Here is a 21,261-nt window from a genome sequence, read left to right as displayed (position 1 = left end):
TGTTTCTGTTCTTTTCCAGTTAAAAAGGAACCAGTTGGTATTGAGGATCCCCAGTCTAGCGCGAGAGCTAGGGGTTCAGGTTGATTGAGCTGAGCTTGTAGGCTTTTTTTGGAACAATTTAAGTCTGTAAAAGTTTGTAATAATGTTTAAGACTCAGTTATGAGTTTGGAATAGTTGGGATTTGAACGGTATGTAATATAAGTAGAAGTGTGGCTTGTATGCATACTTTAACCTGTTGCGATCCGTGGTAGTTGGTAAATAGGGTCACTGCATATTATTGTTATCTTTATTATTGTTATAAGCAGGTTATAAATAAGGCATGTCTGTGTGTGGACCCCAAACTTCTGACCCGGGTTTGGAGGGCGCCACAACCACTTGGGAAGATCTTGCTCAAAAATTTCTCACTAAATTCTTCCCTATGGCGAAGACTGCTGCAATCAGGAATGCTCTTACTCAGTTTGCTCAGCAAACTGGAGAATCTCTATGTGAGGCTTGGGATCGATATAAGGAGATGCTAAGGAAGTGCCCACACCATGGCATGCCTAATTGGATGAATATTAATTGTTTCTATAATGGATTGGGTGCTACTTCTAGACCCATGCTTGATGCAACATCAGGAGGAGCCTTGTGGGCTAAAAGCTACGATGAAGCTTATGAACTTATTGAACTGATGGCTGCTAATGAGTACCAGAATCATTCCCAAAGACTGACTCAGGGAATGGTAGCTGCCCAACTTATGGCTTTGACGATGAAGGTGGATACTTTGGCTAATTATGGACTTAATCAAATCACTAGTGTCTGTGAGCTTTGTGCGGGTGCCCACGAGACTAATCAGTGCATAATTTATAGTGAATCAACTCAGTTTGTGAGCAACTTTCAGCGTTCGCAGCAACATGTGCCAGCCACTTATCATCCGAACAACTGCAATCATCCTAATTTTAGTGGAGCAACACTCAGAATGCGGTTCAACAGCCTTATCAGCAATATCCAGCTAAGCAGTACAACCCCCCTTGTTTTCAGCAACCACAATATGCACCAAGACAACAACTCTAGCTGTAACAAGCCAATGAAAAATCTGAATTAGAGGAGTTGAAACTTATATGCAAGAGTCAAGTCATTTCTATCAAGACCTCAGAAAATCAAATTGGGCAAATTGCCAATCCCTTGCTTAATCGTCAGCCTGGCATACTACCTAGTGACACTGAAGTGCCAGGAAAGAGGAAAGCTAAGGAGTAGGTAAAGGCAATCACTTTAAGGTCTAGAAAGGTTGCGAATCCTGAACAAACTCAAGTGTTGACTGAAGAAGCTGAGGTTGAGAATGAAGTAGAGCAGAAGGAAGTAGAATTGGAACCAAGAAAGACTACTGTTGAGCACACTCCTCCTGAGGGTAATACATGGGAGAAATAGATCTATCCTCCACGCCTTTTCCTAAGCGGTTGCAGAGGAAAAAGCTGGAAAAGCAATTTGAGAAGTTTTTGGAGGTGTTCAAAAAACTTCATATCAACAAACCTTGCGCTGAGGCTCTTGAGCAGATGCCTAGTTATGCAAAGTTTATGAAAGGTATTCTCTCTCGAAAAGTGAAGCTAGATGATTTAGAGACAGTCGCTCTCACAGAGGAATGCAGTGTTGTGCTGCAACAGAAGTTTCCTCCGAAGCTTAAAGATCCAGGAAGCTTCACTATTCCGTGTACTATTGCAAAAGTGTCTTTTGACAGATGCTTATGTGACTTGGGAGCTAGCATCAATCTAATGCCATTATCAATCTTCAAGCAGTTGGACTTACCTGATCCAAAACCGACTTATATGACCTTACAGTTAGCCGATCGGTCTATTATATATCCGCGAGGTATTATGGAGGATGTCTTGGTCAAGGTTGATAAACTCATCTTCATTGCTGATTTCGTAATTCTTGATTTTGAGGAGGATAAGAAGATTCCCATAATCTTGGGAAGACCTTTCTTGGAAACTGACCAAACCTTGATAGATGTGTAGAAGGGTGAGCTTACGATGCGAGTGCTGAATCAGGATGTAACTTTTACCGTGTTCAATGCTATGAAATTTCCTACAGAAAATGAGGAGTGCTTAAATGTGGAATTGGTCAATTTTATAGTTACTTCAGAACTTGATCAATTGCTAAGGTTCGATGCCTTAGAGAAAGTCTTATTGGGAAATTCAAATAGTGAAGATGACGAAGGTGAAGAATAATTATAGTATTTGAATGCTTCTCCCTGGAAGAGGAAGATATATACGCCTTTTGAATCTCTTGGAATGGAGGAATTGAACAAAGCTCCTAAACGCCTCAGGCCATCTATTGAGAAAGCTCCCACTCTTGAGCTTAAGTCTTTACCTGAGCATTTGAGGTATGCATTTTTAGGTGATGCATCTACTTTGCCTGTTATTATTGCATCTGACCTTTCAGGTAGTGATGAGGAAAAGCTTCTGAGGATTCTGAGAGAGTTCAAATCGGTAATTGGCTGGACTATAGCAGATATAAAGGGAATCAGCCCTTCTTATTGTATGCATAAAATTCTTCTAGAGGAAGGTAGCAAGCCTACGGTCGAGCAGCAAAGACGCCTTAATCCAATCATGGAGGAAGTAGTGAAGAAGGAAATTCTTAAGTGGCTAGATGCAGGGATCATCTACCCTAGTTCTGACAGTTCATGGGTAAGCCCGATTCAATGTGTGCCAAAGAAAGGTGGTTTTACTGTGGTAGCAAATGAGAAGAATGAGCTTATTCCGACACAAACAGTCACAGGGTGGAGAGTTTGCATGGACTACAGGAAGCTGAACAAGGCTACAAGGAAGGATCACTCCCCTCTTCCTTTCATTGATCAGATGCTTGATAGATTAGTTGGGCATGATTACTATTGTCTTCTGGATGGCTATTCGGGTTACAATCAGATTTGTATCGCTCCAGAAGATCAGGAGAAAACTACCTTTACTTGTCCATTTGGTACTTTCGCTTTCAAACGAATTTCTTTTGGTCTGTGTGGTGCACCAGCCATATTTCAGAGATGTTTGATGGCCATCTTTTCTGATATGATTGGCAAAATGTGGAGGTGTTCATGGATGGCTTCTCTGTATTTGGTGATTCTTTTGATGAATGCTTGCAAAATCTTGGACATGTTCTCAAAAGGTGTGTTCAGACCAATCTGGTTCTCAATTGGGAGAAATGTCATTTTATGGTGCGACAGGGCATTATTCTCGGGCACAAGGTTTCTAGTAAAGGTCTAGAGGTGGGCAAGGCCAAGGTGGGAGTCATTGAGAATCTTTCTCCACCTATTTCTGTTAAGGGAATTCGCAGTTTTCTTGGTCATGCGGGTTTCTATAGGCGTTTCATCAAAGACTTCTCTAAGATTTCAAAGCCATTATGCAGTTTGCTAGAGAAAGATGTCCCTTTCAAGTTTGATGATGAGTGTCTTGCATCTTTTGAGACATTGAAGAAGAGTTTAATCACGGCACTGGTCATAACTATATCTGATTGGAATGAACATTTTGAGATGATGTGTGGTGCAAGTGATTATGCAGTTGGAGCAGTTCTTGGGCAGAGGAAGAACAACATATTTCATGTGGTCTATTATGCTAGCAAGACCCTAAATGGTGCTAAACTGAATTATACTACTACGGAGAAAGAACTTTTGGCTATTATCTATGGTTTTGAGAAATTTCGATCTTATCTACTTGGGACTAAGGTGACATTTTTCACCGATCACACTGCAATTCATTATCTCATCTCAAAGAAGGACTCGAAGCCTAGATTGATTAGATGGGTTCTTTTGCTTCAAGAATTTGAACTAGAGATCAAGGACAGAAAGGGGACTGAAAATCAAGTCGCTGATCATCTCTCGTGTTTAGAGAATTGTAATGCTACTTCATTGGATAAGACATTGATAAATGAGTCTTTTCCCGACGAGCAGCTGTTTGGAGTATAAGAAGAAGAACCGTGGTTCACAGACATTGTGAACTACCTTGTGAGTAATATCATGCCTCCCGACTTATCTTATGCTCAAAGGAAGAAGTTTCTACAAGAAGTGAAGTGGTATATGTGGGATGAGCCATTTCTTTTTCGACAAGGAGTTGACCAAATCATCAGGAGATGTATTCCTTATAGCGAAATGGGGGGATCTTGCGAGATTGCCACTCAACATCTTATGGAGGACATTATGGTGGAGAAAAGACAGCAGCTCGTGTTCTTCGAGTAGGATTCTTTTGGCCGACATTGTTTAAAGATGCTCACTAGTTCGTCTTGAAATGTGATCTATGTCAACGTGTGGGTAATATGTCCAAAAGGGATGAGATGCCTCTTAATATGCTTTTTGAGGTTGACATCTTCGATGTCTGGGGAATTAACTTTATGGGGCCATTTGTCTCATCTTGTAACAATCAGTATATCTTGTTGGCGGTTGATTATGTGTCGAAATGGGTGGAAATTAAGGCGTTGCCAACGAACGATGCGAAAGTGGTGCTTAATTTTCTATACAAGCAGATATTCACAAGGTCTGGAACTCTAAGAGTCATAATCAGTGATGAGGGGTCACATTTTTGTAATCGCAAGTTCACTACTATGATGAGAAGGTATAATGTGAATCATCGCATTGCCACAGCTTATCATCCTCAGACAAATGGTCAAGCTGAGGTGTCTATTAGAGAGATCAAGTGCATTTTAGAGAAAGTTGTGTGCTCGTCGAGGAAAGATTAGTCTTTGAAGCTTGATAAAGCTGTTTGGGCTTATAGAACAACATATAAGACTTCATTGGGAATGTCGCCGTTTCAGTTGGTTTATGGTAAGGGGTGTCATTTACCTATGGAGCTCGAGCATAAGGCATATTGGGCTTTGAAGAAACTGAATCTTGACTTGGATACGGCTTAAAAGAAGAGGATGCTTCAATTGAATGAACTCGACGAGTTTTGACTTCAAGCTTATGAGAACAACAAAATGTACAAGAAGAAAGTCAAGAGGTGGCACGATCAGGGTCTAGTGCTCAAATCATTTATGTCGGGGCAACAAGTTCTCTTGTTCAACTCTCGTCTCCGTCTTTTTCCTGGGAAGTTGATGTCAAGGTGGTCAGGGCCCTTCATAATCAAAACTGTGTTTCTATATGAAGCGGTGGAAATTTTTGAGAATGATCCGGGCCAGGCATTCAAGGTAAATGGTCAGAGATTGAAGCATTATTATGGTGACACGGCAAACCGCGAGGTGGTTAGTGTCGTTCTATTGTTCGTTTGAGCTCAAGGTTCTACGTCGAGCTAGCGACGTAAAAGAAGCGCTTTTTGGGAGGCAACCCAAGTTTGTTGTACATTAGTATGTAGAGGAAACAAGAAGAAAAGAGAAACTCATAAAAAAATCAGAAAAAAAAAATCCAGGGCTCACTTCAGAAGTTTGGCGCGCTCGCGTTGTCCTAGCACGCGGCCACGCTGATTTCACATAAACATGGTACGCCCGCGCTGTTACAGCGCGCGTCCGCGCCAATTTGGAAGAAGTAGCGCACCCCCGCACTATCTCAGCGCGCGGCCGCGCCGTGTCCCGACTCAGAAAAAAAATTAAAGGCAGTTAAAGGGGGAAAATGGGAATTTTGTTCCAAAATCAATTCCCAACCGAATTTTACTCCCCCACATCCCATAATTCCCTCTCCAAATCAAACCCATTACTCCCATTATTCCCATAATCAAATCCCACTTCTATTCCATATATAATTCTCTTTTCACCACCTATATATACATACTCCACATACATAAACTTCTTCACCAATTCATAAATTCTCAAACACAAATTCTCTCTCAAACACAAATCTTATTCTCTCTACTCACTTTCAATGGAACCCAAGAGACAAAGAACACAAGTCAACACCAGCACAACTGATTTATCAAGTTTTGGTGGTGTAATGCCAAGGTTCTCTACTCCCGAGGCTGAAGCGGAGTATACTAGGCTTCTTTCGAAGCTAATAATCAAGGTACAAGGTTTTCTACCATCAGGGAAGGATGGTCAGCTGTTGGAGATGATTCAGGAGATGGGTTGGGTTACTTTTTGTGAGGAACCCGCTGCTGTACCTATGAGTGTTGTGCGGGAGTTTTATGTTAATGCAAAGGTATAGAAGAATGGTTTCACGGTGGTTAGGGGATGAAGGTAGATTATAGTGCAGGAGCAATAAGGAGGGTAATTTAGCAACCAGCAAAAAAACCCTGTCAAGCTATTTAGAATGATAAGACTCCGGAGGACTTTGACTTGGATTTGATTGTGGCTACTCTTTTTGTGCCTAAGACTCATTGGACATTCAAGATAGGCACAACTGATTATGCCACATTCCCTACTTCTTGTATGAACAGGTTTGCCCGTTCTTGAAATGCCTTTATTTGTGCTAATATGCTGCCATCATCTCATATGCATGAGGTTACAGTAGAGCGAGCACGCTTATTGTGGGGATTCTAAAGGGTGATTATGTGGACATTAGTAGGATTATTCACCATGGTATTCTGTGATTTTTGAGAGGGAGCACTACAGGTTCTATACCCTATGTGTCCATAGTGACGAGGTTGTGTGTGGCAGTTCGTGTTCGTTGGGCCGCACATGAACAATTTCAGCTCCCTAGTGCTGACATTGATAGTTCGACTATATTGCACATGGTGGAGTGGTATGGTGGTAAGCCCGATCCTAAGGGTCTTGGTTATTCGTTTGATATGCTCCTGGGCAAGCATCCAGCTAATCAGTATTATGCTGATGGGTCGAAGAAAGCCCGTAAAGTGGGTTGGGGAGCTCAGTTGGGTGAGGAGATAGAGTCGTCACAGATAAAGGAACCGTCGAAGAAGAGCATGACGCAGTACAGGCGTTTGGCGAGGACGATGGATGCGATGCATGACATCCATAGTAGGTTCGCACGTGATCTCACCCAGGCACTTGGGACAGCGTTCAGAGCCACCAGTGTTGATATTCAGTGGCCAGTTTTTGGTGAGGATTCCGTGTATCCACCTCCGGACACACCTGACACTCCGCCCGTTGAGGGTGAGGAGCCTGATTCTGATTAGGTATGCCTGAATTTCTTACTATTACCTTCACTGAGGACAGTGAATATTTTAAGTTTGGGGGTAGTAGTTGAAGGAATATGTTTTTGTGTGAGTCTCATATAGTTGTATGTTCATGGTAGTTTAGTTCATATAGTTTGTATATTTTGCAATATAGTTTTTTTTTATTTTTGATAGTTTTATGTTATTTTGTTCATATAGTTTTCATGCATTTGCATTATAACATGATCCCTTAGATAATTTTTCTAGCTGAATTTTGATATTGATGCTAGTGTAGTGATGTCGTGTTTAGAGATGTTAAGTCGTATTAAGTTGATTTGCATGCTAGAGACACTTGTATTTCACTAAGTCTTATAGGTTGCTTAAGTGCTAGATCATAGTCATGGTTTGTTTGTTTCTCGAGGTGTAATCACTTGTTTATATTTAGAATTTAGGATATTCTCTTAATAATAAAAGACATGGATATTTAAAATTGGAGAAAATTGGATTTCATTGCTAGTTGTGTGGCTAGGTGTCAAATGGCTAGTAGCCGGCTAATATTTATATGAGTAGTCTAGGGTTGAATGAGATGGAGCAAAACGCACTCATTCAGAAATTCGTTGAAAAAAGAAAAAAAAAAAGAAAAAAAAAGAGAATAAGTGTTATGTATAATTGATCACGAGTGGGCTCTTTAGTACTCGAGTTATTAAGTTCTTAGGGGACTTTGTGCCTAGTGACCTAAGGCTTTTATAGTCTAGGATCCGCTAACCTAACGCTCGCTACATGGGTACTATTGTATAAGTCTTTTGTGGATCTCGCTCATTGAACGATCAAATAAGCATATATGTGTTGTTTCGTTCTGAATAAAAGCATGAATCCGTATAAAACTCCAATATAAGAATTAAAGTGTTATAAATTATTTTGAGTCTAGCTTTTATTCTATTTATAAACTTGCGATTGTTTTGATAAGTAGTAAGTCATGATTGTCGATCTAGTTGCGATAGTATATCTATAAACATCTGAACACACGCACGTCTCTAGTTTGTAAGTTGATTTGTATGATATAATTGATCTTTATGCGAGTAGCTGCATTTTTTGATATGTTGCTTGTTGAGTGGTTGATTTATTCTATTGGGATTGTTGCATTCATATAGTTGCATTCATGCATTTTTGTTTCTTGTTCTTTGAGTCTGTTTATGCTTGAGGACAAGCATCGATTCAAGTTTGGGGGTATGTTGAGTGGCATTTATGACACTTTATTATGCTCTAATAAGCTTTGAATTGATGCATTTGTACTCAAGTTGTTAAGTGTTTTAATGTGTTTTCTAGTGTTTTTGCATTTCAGGCATTATCTAGGTAATCAGGTGAATTAGCATTGTTTTGGTGCTAATTTGGTATCAACGTGTTGTTGGAATAAAAGCTCGTGGAAAGCCGGCTCGAAGCAGCAAGGAAAAAGATGAAATCTGAGTTTTTCCCAGAAGAACGGCGCGCCCTATGTAATCAAGATAGATAACTTGTACTTAAACCTAAAAATAATTTTTAGGAATTATTTGAGTTAATTATAAATAATTTACATTTATTTAACTATTTATAAATAAAATTAATTTATTAATTTATTTTTAATCAATTAATTAAATTTATAAACAATAACCAAAATGAATTATAAATAATTAAAGAAAATAATTTTTAGAATTTTAAATAATTGTTAAATGAATTTTTGTAGTTAAAATATATGATTTTTAGAATTTTAGAAATGAATTTTGATTTAAATTTAAAAACAGAAAACCAGAAACATAAATCAGAAAAGGAAATGGTCGGAAAATGGATCAAAGGCGGCAGAGGAAAGGGCCGGTGACCGGTGGACCAAGAACACGGTCACCGGATTCTGGAAAACCCAGAATACGGCGCTGGTTTCGGTCACCGGAAACCAGGTCCGGCAGCCCCCAAATTCAACACAATTGATACGGTTTTACCCGTATTTTCACCCCAAAACAATCCCCCACTCTCCAGGTGAACAGAAAATGCCCCAAACAATCACAAACAATGAACAGAGCTCTGATTCCGGCGAGAATCGAGCTTTATCCGGCGAGTTCATCGGAAAAGTCGAAACCACACAATTCTAAACGAAATCTAACATTTTATATACGGAAATAAAGCTGGTAATCCCAGGAATTCATTCGTGTATTCATAATCATCAACACATAATCAATAAGAACAGAAAATTCAATCAAAATTCGATTTCTCAAATCGAATTCGTACTACCTAATTAAGTAATCATTTGATACGTTTTTATATACGAACAAGTTCAGAATCATCCCAGGAATCTAATTCAAGCATCAATATCAATCGAAAATCAACAAATAGTAAAGACCTAAATCGGACAAAATGAAGAATAACGTTTTTATCTAAAAACTGAACCTCAGTTCGTGATATTTGTATCGAGATAACGGCTGTGCTTTCAGCTTTGATTTGGGATTGAAATCGTTGCAAACGGATGCCTCCAGAGGAATCAATCGATCGAATTGGTTCAAGAACGAACCCTAGAACCCTAAATCCCCAATTCTGATTTTCCTATTTTTTTTTCTGAATTTTTAATAAAATAAAAATAACTAGATAAAACAGTAATCAGCTATTTATACTTACAACAAATTTTATCCCCAAAATTATTTAAGGGTGTTTTTATCCTTTAATTATAATAATAAGGCCCAAAAAAAAATAATAAGGGGAAATAATTTTAATATGGTAAAATACAAAATTAATGTCAAAATTTCCCAAAAATTGCAAATAATTCAAAAATACGAAAATAAAGGGTATTAGAAATACGAAAAATTTTATAAAAATTAAAACACGGATTTTGTGAGGTTTGTTGTCCCAGTGGGGTCCCGGTTCGTTGATTTTTAAAATACGAAAACGATCCTTAAATTACCAGAAAATCCCGAAAACACGAAAAATACATTCAAATGCGCATAAATCGAAATAAAACGGGTATCTTAACAAGGACGCTAATAAATACTCGTCCCGATTGCAGATAAGTTCATATAATTGCAATTTAAACATATTTTAATCATTCGAAAAATTTTCTAGCCCGCACAGAAACACATATAACAGTTATAACATCTCATATCATGGCATTAATCACTTTAAATTTATAAAACACTTAATATTTATTTATTTAGCATATAATATTCACATAATTTTCCCGGTTATTACATCCTTCCCCCCTTAATAGGATTCCGTCCTCAGAATCAGCCTAAGAAAACAAATGAGGATACTTGGATCGCATTTCACTTTCCAACTCCCAGGTCGACTCTTCAACCTTGGGATTCCTCCACAAGACTCGTACTAAAGATACAGACTTATTCCTAAGCATTTTTTCTTTCTTATCTAAAATCTGCACTGGTTGCTCTACAAAAGACAAATCTGGATAGATCTCGATTGACTCGTATTCTATCACATAATTCGAATCAGGAAAATAACGCTTCAACATTGACACATGGAACACATTGTAAATATGTTGCATGTGAGGTGGTAACGCTAATTCGTACGCAACCTTTCCCACACGCTTCAGAATCTCAAAAGGGCCAACATAACGTGGACTTAGCTTTCCTTTCTTTCCAAATCTTGATAAACCTTTCCAAGGTGAAACCTTTAATAGCACTGTTTCACCAACTTCAAATTCCATATCCTTTCTGGCAGGATCAGCATATTTGCGTTGACGATCTTGAGCAGCTGTTAATCTTTTCCGAATGAGTTCTATTTTCTCTTTTGTCTACTGGATCAATTCTGGACCCAAAATCTTTCTCTCACCAACTTTTTCCCAACATATTGGAGATCTGCATCTTCTCCCGTACAAAGCTTCATAAGGCGGCATTCCAATACTGGCATGATAACTGTTGTTGTAGGAGAATTCAACCAATGACAAATGTTTGTCCCAACTCCCTTCAAAATCTAGTGCACATACCCTCAACATATCTTCAATAGTCTGAATCGTCCTTTCACTCTGACCGTCTGTTTGTGGATGATACGCGGTACTCATGTTCAGCTTCGTTCCGAGACAATCTTGAAAACTTCTCCAAAATCTTGAATTAAATCGAGGATCTCTGTCTAAAACTACGGATACTGGAACTCCATGTCGTGTCACAATTTCCTTAAGATATAACCGAACCAATTTATCCATTGAGAATCTTTCGTTGATAGGAAGAAAATGCGCTGACTTCGTCAATCTATCGATAATAACCCAAATAGCATCATGATTCGCCCTTGTCCTCGGTAATCCAACTACGAAATCCATCGCGATATGTTCCCACTTCCATTCTGGAATGTCCAATGGTTGTATCAGTCCACTGGGCCTTTGATGTTCCGCTTTGACTCGCCGGTAAGTGTAACACTTATTTACCCATTCTGCAATTTCCTTCTTCATGCTTGGCCACCAAAAGTTTTCTCTTAAATCTCGGTATATCTTCGTACTTCCGGGATGAATTGAATATTTGGAGTTGTAAGCGTCTCGAAGAATTTCATCTTTCAGCTCGGCTACGTTGGGTATCCATATTCTGGAAGAAAATCTTAATATTCCTTTATCATCTTTTTGACTCCCTATCTCTTCTCCTGTTAAACTGTCTCGTTCATGGCTCATAGCCTCTTCCTGACATTTTCTAATCTTCTCTAATAGTTCTGGTTGAAAAGACATTGCACACAATACCTCTGTAGACATACTTGGAATAGTGACCTCTATTTCCAGCTTCTCAAATTCCTTGATCAATTCCTCAGATGAAGTTATTATATTTAACCTTTCTTTTCTGCTCAGAGCGTCGGCCACCACATTTGCTTTACCTGGATGATAGTTGATAGTACAGTCATAGTCCTTGATTAGTTCTAACCATCTTCGTTGTCATGTTTAATTCCTTCTGGGTAAAGATATATTTCAAACTCTTGTGGTCCGTGTAGATCTCGCACTTTTCCCCATAAAGATAATGCCTCCAAATCTTCAATGCAAACACTATAGCTGCCAATTCAAGATCATGGGTTGGATACTTTTCTTCATGTGGTTTCAACTGTCTTGAAGCATAAGCTATCACCTTGTCATGCTGCATCAAAACACATCACAATCCTTTGTACGACGCGTCACTGTAGATCACAAAATTTCCTTGTTCACCTGGCAAGACTAGTACTGGAGAATATACTAATCTATTCTTTAATTCTTGGAAACTCTCCTCACACTTTTCATCCCATTCAAATTTCTGGTTCTTCCTGGTGAGCTTTGTCAATGGCGTAGCTATCTTTGCAAAATCTTGCACAAATCTTCTGTAGTAACCTGCCAATCCCATGAAACTTCTTACTTCCGTTGGTGTTTTTGGCCTCTCCCAGTTGATTATGGCTTCAATCTTTGTTGGATCCACTTCCACTCCTTTATTGCTAATCACGTGCCCAAGAAATCGTACTTCTTTTAACCAAAATTCACACTTAGAAAACTTTGCGTATAATTTCTCCTGTCGCAGTATCTCCAAACCTATTCTTAAATGCTCTACATGCTCCTCTTCTGTTTTAGAATAGATCAAGATGTCGTCTATGAACACAATCACGAATTTATCCAAATATTTCTTGAATACACGATTCATCAGAACCATGAAAGCTGCTGGTATGTTGGTTAGTCCAAATGCCATTACTAGAAACTCATAATACCCATATCTGGTTCTAAATACGGTCTTCAGAATATCTTCTGGCTTGATCTTCAGTTGATGATATACGGATCTTAAATCTATTTTAGAAAACCATACTGCGCCTCGCAATTGGTCAAACAAATCATCGATCCTCAGCAACGGATACTTGTTCTTAATGGTCAGCTTATTTAGTTCTCGATAGTCAATACACAGTCGCATACTCCCGTCCTTCTTCTTGACAAACAGTACTGGTGCGCCCCATGGGGATACACTGGGCCTTATAACTCCTTTCTCCAAAAGATCTTGCAGCTGGGTTGCCAATTCCTTCATCTCCATTGGTGTCATTCGGTACGGAGCCTTAGAAACTGGTTCTGTTCCGGGTGCTAGATCAATTGCAAACTCAATTTCTCTATCGGGAGGTAATCCTGGTAGATCGTCTGGAAAGACATCTGAAAATTCATTGACAACTGGAATCGCTTCTAGTGTTGGAACTGCTTTGCTGATGTCTACCACATGAGCCAAATATGCTTCGCAATTTTGACGTAATAACTTCTTTACTTGAGCGATCGTTAAGAACTTCTTCTCTTGCCTATTTCCTCGAAATATCACCTTCTTCTTACTACCCAAGGTCTGAAGTCTTACTTTCCTATTCTTACAATCAATCTGAGCGTTATTTTCTGACAACCAATCCATTCCTAAAATAACATCAAATTCTCCCAACTTAAAAGGTATCAAGTTGGCATAGAAATGATGTCCTCCTATCTCAATATCGCACCTCGGGCTCACTCGGTCGACGGAAACTTGATCCTTATTAGCTAATTCTATCATTAACACTTGTTCTAACAACTTAACTTCGCAATGCAGTTTATCGACAAAATCTTGAGAAATAAACGATCTTGTAGCTCTAGAATCAAATAAAACTTTAGCATCTACGGAGTTGACTGGAAGCATACCTGCAACCACGTCTGAACTCTGAACAGCATCCTTCATAGTCATATTGAATGTCCTGGCCTTGGGCTGGTCCTTTGCTGACGGTCCTTCAATCCTTGGCACATTCTGAGATGGAGCACCTGTAAGCCTTGGGGTGTTGCTCTTCGTACCTTGTGTTGGGCAATTCCTAGAAATATGCCCTGGTTTTCCACACTTATAACATCCAGTTCCCACATTCTGACCTTGAGTCTGATTCTGACACATATTAGCAAAGTGTCCATTCCTGCCGCACTTGAAACACGTCACATTAGCATTACAATTCCCAAAGTGCTTCCTACCACAAAACTGACAATCTGGTATTGGTGGACGATTGGGCCTCTGCTGATTTAAATTCTGAAAACGGTTGCCTTGTCCTCCATTTCCTGATTGTGGTCTTCTGAATCCCATATTCATATTACCCTGAAACTCTGGCCTTCTGTTAAAATGGCTCTGGAAATTACTTAGCTGCTGATCTCCTTCTGAGGTTTCTATCTTTCTTTTCTTCCCATCCTTTCCTTTCTAAGATATGTCACTCCTACTTTCGATCACCATTGCTTTCTGAACCACTGCCACATATGAAGTTAATTCAAACATTGCCACTCTGTTCTGAATCCAAAACTTCAATCCATGTTCGAATCTTCTTGCTTTCTTTTTATCTGTATCAACCTGGTCTGGCATGAACCTTGCTAACTCAGTAAACTTAGCCTCGTACTCAGCCACAGTAAGATCACCATGGGTCAGATTCAAGAATTTGATCTCCATTTGGTTCTTCATATACCTCGGGAAATACTTCTCCAAGAACAACTCTATGAATCTCTCCCAAGTTATAAACTCACCTCCTTCCAATGCCCGCGTGGATTCCCACCAATAGTTCGCCTCGCCCTTCAGAAAGTAGCTTGCAAACTTGGTCTTCTGTTCAGTTCCTGCTCTGACTAATTCAAAAGCATTTTCCATCTCCTTGAGCCATGCATTGGCTTCCACAGGATCAGCACTTCCCTTGAACTCAGGTGGCTTCACTGCTTGAAACTGCTTAAAAGTCACTGCAGGTGGTGTTGCTGCTTGCTGCTGCTATTGCTGTTGCTGCTGTTGTTGCTGCTGTGTAAGATGTAACATCTGCTGATGCATCAGTCCCAACATCTGGATAATCGCTGGATCTGTACGGCTCTCGGTACTATCCTCTCCTGAATTATTCCTTCTCTTTAGTGCCATTATTCTGGTAAGAGAACAAGCAACATATATAATAATCTGTCAAGCATTGTGTCAAATATGTAGCAATTCCTTAGCATATCAAAATTCGTAAACAGTATCTCTTCCCAGAATATCATAAACTTGCTACCATATTAACACAAGCGACATGATTATCACATAATCCTATTTATTATCTCAAGAATAATAACATAAAGAAAATTTACTCCGAATTATCCAACCCTTTTAAATCCTTGCTTAAATCTTAACTAAACCAACAAAATAGCAGGGCAATGACACAAGGCCTAAAGCTAAACGCAAAACAGGAAACTTAAATAACTTAACTATAACCTAACCCAATAACCTAAATTTAGTCCTATAAAAGCTAAACTACACGCGCCTATCTTATGTGATCTTCCTATGACTCATCTAGGACAATCATACGCCTGTTTTAGTGACCATAACCTGTAGCTCTGATACCAACCTGTGACGCCCTCCAAACCCGGGGTCTAGATTTGGGGGTCACTTGCCACTAAATTATAATAAAATAATCACAGCAGAATAATATAATAAATACGACCCCTTTACCTGCACTGGATCGATCACAGGTTATAGTATGGAACAGGCACTAATACAAATCAAGTGTTATTACAAACCATAAGTCTAATTAGTTTTACAGATTATTTAATTTTTATTACAAACCTCTAGACTATCCAAGCGTCCCAAAACAGTCTACCTGGAATATACACCACTATTTACAAGCACTCGACTTCTGACCAAACCTGGATCTCAAGCCTGCTCTGGCTTAGCTGAAAGATTAGATTGATAAACAAGTATGAGCGAAAGAAATGCTCAGCAAGCAATATAATATGTACTTGAAATGATAAACCACATTCTGATAATAACTGAACAAAAGGATAAAAGCAATAATATTTGATCAATAATAAAGCTTCACAAACTATCAAAAATAAACGATAATTTTTAGATTGGAATCTAACTCCGACGGACGTACTATCACATGCTGATCAGCCCGTGTGATAGCACAAGGTCATGATTCATGGAAACATGTCCCCAAAATACGAGTACTCAAATAAAAAGGCAATATACCTGCCTGTGGCAACAATGGTGTCATAATATTTCATACAACACATAGAAATAGCCCTCCGCTGGACCGTCCGTCCCGGTCACTTACGCATTCATCCAATCCATAAAATATTTTGATCAAAGGAGCCGAACCAAAGGACATCCTTAACCATATAACTCTCCATTTCTCATGGTCCAGAGTTATCTTAACAATTGATGGCGAAATAACTAGAACAATTAGTTATTCGCTAATCTCAATTCAACGTTCCACTGTATAGAGTAATTTATAGCAAAATATAAAACGTTTAACTATTCTGAACTTAGAATAGTATGGAAATCGAAAAAATAAAGTTCAGAGTCAATATCAATTGAATGATAAATGAAGATATAGGTACTTGCATAATATGATTCGAAATAAACGTCACCTGAACAATAAGTGAAATTAGGGGTACTTGCCTGGTATGCCCAATAACCTCTTACTATAACTCTGCTTATAGATGCTGGCTACTATCTCCGTCTAACACTTGACTGCACTTCTTTCTACTTTATTCTATAAACAAAAGGACTATCTTAATTGACAGAACTAAACTCAATCGACGTAACTATACGTCTTGACATCTACCCGATCGTATATAACTAAGCATGGCATTTTAAACTGTAAACAAATAGCATACATATCATGTAACACATAATCATAGCATTTGTATAACACATAATCATATATTTCATATAACACATAAGTTGGATCATTACAAGATACGTCTCAGTGCGTTCAGAATGAAAATCAATTCAATATTAACATTTATCGATCAAATACCGACTCAAACTGATACATAAATCAAATGACATTGCAATACAAAAGAAATTAGGTCTTAAAAGTATTTTTATTGGAAGCACAATATTTTTCTGAGTCTGTACACATTCGTTCGTATTAAACGGACGAATGGTTTAATTATTATGAATAAAATAAGAAATAAATAGATTTAAATCAATTATTAATAATAATAATTGATTTTTGAATACCAAAATATAATTTTTAAAACCTAAAAATAATTTTTAGGAATTATTTGAGTTAATTATAAATAATTTACATTTATTTAACTATTTATAAATAAAATTAATTGATTAATTTATTTTTAATTAATTAATTAAATTTATAAACAATTAACCAAAATGAATTGTAAATAATTAAAGAAAATAATTTTTAGAATTTTAAATAATTGTTAAATGAATTTTTGTAGTTAAAATATTTGATTTTTAGAATTTTAGAAATGAATTTTGATTTAAATTTAAAAACAGAAAACCAGAAACATAAATCAGAAAAGGAAATGGCCGGAAAATGGATCAAAGGCGGCAGGGGAAAGGGCCGGTGACCGGTGGACCAAGAACACGGTCACCGGATTCTAGAAAACCCAGAATACGGCGCCGGTTCCGGTCACCGGAAACCAGGTCCGGCAGCCCCCAAATTCAACACAATCGATACGGTTTTACCCGTATTTTCACCCCAAAACAATCCCCCACTCTCCAAGCGAACAGAAAATGCCCCAAACAATCACAAACAACGAACAAAGCTCCGATTCTGGCGAGAATCGAGCTTTATCCGGCGAGTTCATCGGAAAAGTCGAAACCACACAATTCTAAACGAAATCTAACATTCTATATACGGAAATAAAGCTGGTAATCCCAGGAATTCATTCGTGTATTCATAATCATCAACACATAATCAATAAGAACAGAAAATTCAATCAAAATTCGATTTCTCAAATCGAATTCGTACTACCTAATTAAGTAATCATTTGATACGTTTTTATATACGAACAAGTTCAGAATCATCCCAGGAATCTAATTCAAGCATCAAAATCAATCGAAAATCAACAAATAGTAAAGACCTAAATCAGACAAAATGAAGAACAATGTTTTTTTCTAAAAACTGAACCTCAGTTCGTGATATTTGTATCGAAATAACGGATGTGCTTTCAGCTTTGATTTGGGATTGAAATCGTTGCAAACGGATGCCTCCAGAGGAATCAATCGATCAAATTGGTTCAAGAACGAACCCTAGAACCCTAAATCCCCAATTCTGATTTTCCTATATTTTTTTTTCTGAATTCTTAATAAAATAAAAATAAATTGATAAAACAGTAATCAGCTATTTATACTTAAAACAAATTTTATCCCCAAAATTATTTAAGGGTGTTTTTATCCTTGAATTATAATAATAAGGCCCCAAAAAAAATAATAAGGGGAAATAATTTTAATACGGTAAAATATAAAATTAATGTCAAAATTTCCCAAAAATTACAAATAATTCAAAAATACGAAAATAAAGGGTATTTGAAATACGAAAATTTTTATAAAAATAAAAACACGGATTTTGTGAGGTTTGTTGTCCTGGTGGGGTCCCGGTTCGTTTATTTTTGAAATACGAAAATGATCCTTAAATTACTAGAAAATCCCGAAAACACGAAATATACATTCAAATGCGCATAAATCGAAATAAAACGGGTATCTTAACAAGGACGCTAATAAATACTCGTCCCGATTGCAGATAAGTTCATATAATTGCAATTTAAACATATTTTAATCATTCGAAAAATTTTCTAGCCCGCACAGAAACACATATAACAGTTATAACATCTCATATCATGGCATTAATCACTTTAAATTTATAAAACACTTAATATTTATTTATTTAGCATATAATGTTCACATAATTTTCCCGGTTATTATAATATGTATTAGATACGTTACCCATGTCATACATGCTAATCAAGATAAAATATGTAATGACTCATGATTTTAAAATTTACAAACGATTATGAGATTCTCGTGTTTATGAAACACGAAATGAAATGCGAATCTTCTTTATTTCCGACATGGGGCGATTTTGTCAACAACGGGTTCATCGAACTTGTAAGGCTGTGGTTTTAAGCGAGAACGATGTGACTCATCCACTACCTGTAAATCAAACCATTGATGAGTATTGATTTGAAGTATTTTATTCAAGGAAAAATTGGGAATTTCTTTATGATGGGATCATGATCGTTATATTACTAACAAAACTCTGATATTTATATTAAGTTGTTTAGATGCCTTCCAATATGTCCAATGCGTTAACCCCTAGATTGGTAAGGAGTGGGTTTGCCAGAGTGAAGTACTCCCATCTATCTGGGATGGTGTGTTGAAGTATATGATACTTTTTAGACCTTTGGGTCTGAATTAACTAAGTTACCACAATAGGATTGTGAACTTAGAGGCATAGAGTTTGGTGCGATTTATTGGATTCATAAGAATAAATGTTGTTCCACTAAACTATCCAAGAGTTATATAGTTGATATAATTGACAAATATTGTCTACCTTATTGAATCATATTTTAGGAGTAAATCCAAAGCTGAACTAAAATGTTGTGAAATTTGGATCTTGGCTCACTAGAAAGTATATAGAATATATAATTTCTGAATTAATAGTTAGGGCTATTCATTTGATAAAATAGTGGGAGATATATATTTTGAATATATATGAATAATCACTTGAACATAATTTAATAATCATCTGTAGACTAATTTATCTTATGCATTTTAAACATTGTAGATATCAAATGGCAATCAATTCAAACAACTTCATTGTGTGATCAGTCCTTGAGAAGGACAAGCTGACAGGAACAAACTTCCTTGACTGGCAGAGGAACTTGAGGATTGTCCTCAAACAAGAGCGCAAGCTCTATGTCATAGATATCCCTCGCCCTGCACCTCTCCCTGAAGGAGCATCCCGTGCTCAACATAATGTTTATCAGAAATATATCGATGATGAAACGGATGTTCAATATCTCATGTTAGCGACCATGAGTGTTGAACTTCAAAAATAACATGAGAATATGGATTCTTATGATATGATTGAGCACCTTAAATGTATGTTTGAAGGACAGGCTCGTCAGGAGAGGTTTGATACTTTTAAATCGTTGCATGCATGTAAGCATGGAGAACGTGATCTGGTTGGACCGCATGTTCTAAGAATGATAGGGTATATTGAGTACCTTGCCAAGTTGGGTGCCCCGATTGCTGTGGAGCACCAGATTGACCTAATTTTGCAATCTTTAAACAGTATCTATTCTCAATTTATGATGAATTACAATATGAATGAGATAGATAAGAACCCCACTGAATTGTTGGCTATGTTGAAAACTGCTGAGACTAACGTTCAGAAGGTATCCCCTGCTCCCATGTTTATGGTGAATAAGGGGAAGGCCAAAGGAAAGGGTAAATAGAAAGGCAAGAGGAAGATGGGATATTAATTTAATACTATTCCGAAACCTGATCCGACCAAGGCTTTGAAGCCTAAAGGTGGTGTTCCAAAGGTTGGTGATTGTTACTATTGCAAGAAACCAGGTCATTGGAAGAGGAACTGTCATGCTTATTTGGAGGATCTGAAGAAGAAGAAGAAGAAGGTTGTTGTTGCTGCTTCTGATTCAGGTATTTATGTTATAGAAGTCAATTTGTCTACTTCTACATCTTGGGTATTAGATACTGGATGTGGTTCTCACATTTGTATAAATCTGCAAGAACTGCAGGGAAGTAGGACATTGGCGAAGGGAGAAGTCGACCTACGAGTTGGCAATGGAGCAAAGGTTGTTGCTTTAGCTTTAGGGACTTATCGTTTATCGTTGCCCACTGGGCTTGTTTTAGAACTAGATAACTATTTTTACGTGCCTGTGATTTGCAGAAACATTATTTCGGTTTCTTGTTTAGACAAGAAAGGTTTTTCATTTTTGATTCAGAATAATAGTTGTTCCTTTTTATTCAATAATGTTACCTATGGGGTTGCATGTTTGTTTAATGGTTTATATGTTCTTGATTTAAATACTCCTTTTTATAACATAAATAATGATAATAAATGTATTAAGATGAAAGACTCAAATCAAACATACCTTTGGCATTGTCGTTTAGGTCACATAAATGAGAAACGCATTTCCAAATTACATAAAGATGGTTACTTGGATAAGTTTGATTTTGAATAATACGAAGAATGCAAATCTTGTCTCATTGGCAAAATGGCTAAAGCTCCTTTTACCAGATAAGGTGAAAGGGCCACCAAATGATTAGTACTTATACATAGTGATGTATGTGGTCCAATGCGTACGATGGCAAGAGGTGGCTTTTACTACTTCATTACATTTACTGACGATTTCAGTAGATATGGATATTTGTATCTTTTGAAGAACAAATCTGATTCTATTGAAAAGTTCAGAGAATACAAGGCTGAAGTGGAAAAGCAAATAGGGAAAAGTATAAAAGTTCTACGATCAGATCGTGGAGGAGAATACTTAAGCCTCGAGTTTAAAGGTTTCTTGAAGGAGTGTGGTATCGTATCACAA

At 37.5% G+C, this 21,261-nt stretch overlaps 1 non-coding gene across 1 annotated transcript; it reads right to left on the bottom strand.

The window, feature by feature from the left end:
* Positions 1–433: 433 nt before the first annotated feature.
* On the bottom strand, positions 434–540 carry LOC141670065 (small nucleolar RNA R71). The gene has a single exon (XR_012554314.1). It is a non-coding gene; the product is annotated as a small nucleolar RNA R71 (small nucleolar RNA).
* Positions 541–21,261: the final 20,721 nt, after the last annotated feature.

This window comes from Apium graveolens, chromosome 6, assembly GCF_009905375.1.
Source record: "Apium graveolens cultivar Ventura chromosome 6, ASM990537v1, whole genome shotgun sequence".
NCBI classification, from domain to species: domain Eukaryota; kingdom Viridiplantae; phylum Streptophyta; class Magnoliopsida; order Apiales; family Apiaceae; genus Apium; species Apium graveolens.
The sequence above is the reverse complement of the archived record's forward strand: the minus strand, read 5'-3'. Positions and strand labels throughout refer to the sequence as shown.